Raw genomic sequence first — 2,542 nt, forward strand, 5'->3', positions numbered from 1 at the left:
GAGATCCTGGCTAGGCTGCTGATCAACACTGAAGGCTCTCCGTGTCATTCCTTCTTCGCCGACTCCGTCCACACCTTTGGGGACCCCTGGACCTGCTGGGGTTGGACCCCAGCAATTGATGTTTCTCTCTCTCTCCATCTCCCTTCCTCCCTCCCACTCTCTCTAAAAATTAATGGGAATTTATTAATTTAAATATGTTTTTATTGATTTTAGAGGCCCAGTGCACAAAATTTGTGCACTGAAGTGGGGGAGTCCCTCAACCTGGCCTGTGCCCTCTCACAGTCCAGAACACTTCGGGGGATGTCCAACTACTGGCTTAGGCCCAATCCCCCCTCTCACAGACTGGGATCCCTCTCGCAGTCTGGGACCGCTTGCTCCTTACCGCTCACCTGCTCGCTGCTCCTTACCACTCAGCTTGCTGCTCCTTAGCCCTGCTGCTGAGGCGGAAGAGGCTCCTGCCCCTGCCACCCACCACCACCACCGGGCTCGCCAGCCATGAGCCCAGCTTCTGGCTGAACTGCGTCTGCCCCCTGGTGGTCAGTGCACATCATAGCGACCGGTCATTCAGCTGTTCGGTCAATTTGCATATTAGGGTTTTATTATATAGGATTGGCCCTGGCTGGTGTGGCTCAGTTGGTTGAGCATCATTCCATGTACCAGTTGCTGGTTCGATTCCCAGTTAGGGCACATGTCCAGGTTGTGGGTTTGATCTCTGGTCAGGGTGCATACAAGAGGCAATTGATGGATGTTGCTCTTACATTGATGTTTCTCTCTCTCTCTCCCTCTCCTTTCCTTGCTTTCTAAAATCAATAAAAACATATTTAAATGTTGAAATATGCTTGACATACAATATTGTGCAAATTTAAGGTGTACATGTTGATTTGATATTTATATGATTGCCACCATTGAGATTTGTGGTGTTTTTCTTGTGGTTGGACTGGGGTGATGCGTGTGGGGAGGAGAACGGTGCTCGCTAAAATCAATAAAACATATTTAAATATGTTGAAATATATTTGACATACAATATTGTGCAAATTTAAGGCGTACATGTTGATTTGATATTTATATGTATTACTGTATGATTGCCACCATTGGGATTTGTGGTGTTTTTCTCATGGTTGGACTGGGGTGATGCGTGTGGGGAGGAGAACGGGTGTGAAGAGATGAAGAGCTCTTCTCATCACACTGAGACCAGGGCGCATGCCATCAACATGACTTATCACTGTGATGTTGACCTCAACCACCTTGTTGAGGTGGCGCTGTTTGGTGTCTCCTCTGTAAAGCTTCTCTCTTCCCCCTTCCCGCGCTGTATCCCTTGGAAGGAAGTAATTATTTACAGCCCACACCCAGGGGTGAGGAGTCCTGCTTCCCCTTGAGGGCAGAGCATCCGCATAGATTATTTGGGATTCCTCTGCTTGGGAAATGTCTCTCCTTCCCTTTATCTATCTATTCAATTATTCATGCAGTGAATCCATGGACTCGTGGATATTTATTTTACACGTTGGGTTATAATCTAATACTACTCTACTGATTTTCTTGCTCAAACTGTCCCAGCTTTGGCCACGGGGAGCTTGTTCAGTTGGCTCTCGTGTCTCCATCGCATGTATCCCTGGTGTTTTTCTCTTAGCCCTTCCTTACTCTGTCACTACAGGGTGCTCCAAGCTCATCTCATCTATTTCCAGCCCCAGCCGAGAACCAGCCTTTTCTCCGAGGAGCAACCTTGGTGCCTTTCCCTGGAGAATGGTGCTAGAAACCAACACTGGGGCAGTAGGGGTGCTCACTGCTCCTGAGCGTTCACTGCTTCTAGGCCCGCTCAGCTGACAGAGCAGGGACATATATGTGTGTGTGCTAACCTGTGTGTGTACACAAATCTATAAGTATTTCCATATGTAACTGCCTGCATCTATATAAAGTTAAACATGAGTTCGTGTAGATGGCTCCAATGAGAAACCTGCCTGCCCCCCACCCTCCATTTGCTTCATAGTTCCATTCCAGGTGCAGAGAGGCTTTAGGAGGTTAACCCCGACACGGGGTTTTGTTGTTGTTGTTGTTTTAAATATATTTTTATTGATTTCAGAGAGGAAGGGAGAAAGAGAGATAGAAACATCAATGATGAGAGAGAATCGTTGATTGGTTGCATCCTGCACGCCACCCGCTGGGGATCAAACCCATAACCCAGGCATGTGCCCTTGACCAGAATTGAACCTGGGATCCTGCAGTCCGCAGGCTGACGCTCTATCTACTGAGTCAAACCAGCTAGGACTTGTTTTTGTTTGTTTTTTAATAGAAACCCTTTACCTGCTTCTCCAGCTCAAAAACCTCCCCTGACTGCCCAGGACCCTCAGTCAAGACTCCAGCCCCTCCCCATAGCCCTGCGTGCCTGTGCAGTCCAGCTTTGCCCCCTCTTTGCAGTCTGAACAAAAGCAGCCCCACCCCAGGACCTTTGCTCCTGCTGTTCCCTCTGCCTGGAGTGCTCTTCTCCCAGCTCCACATCTGACTGGTAACTTAGCTCTCAAATCCTATCTGGAAGCTGACGCCCCCT

This window comes from Myotis brandtii, unplaced genomic scaffold, assembly GCF_000412655.1.
Source record: "Myotis brandtii unplaced genomic scaffold, ASM41265v1 scaffold421, whole genome shotgun sequence".
NCBI lineage: Eukaryota > Metazoa > Chordata > Mammalia > Chiroptera > Vespertilionidae > Myotis > Myotis brandtii.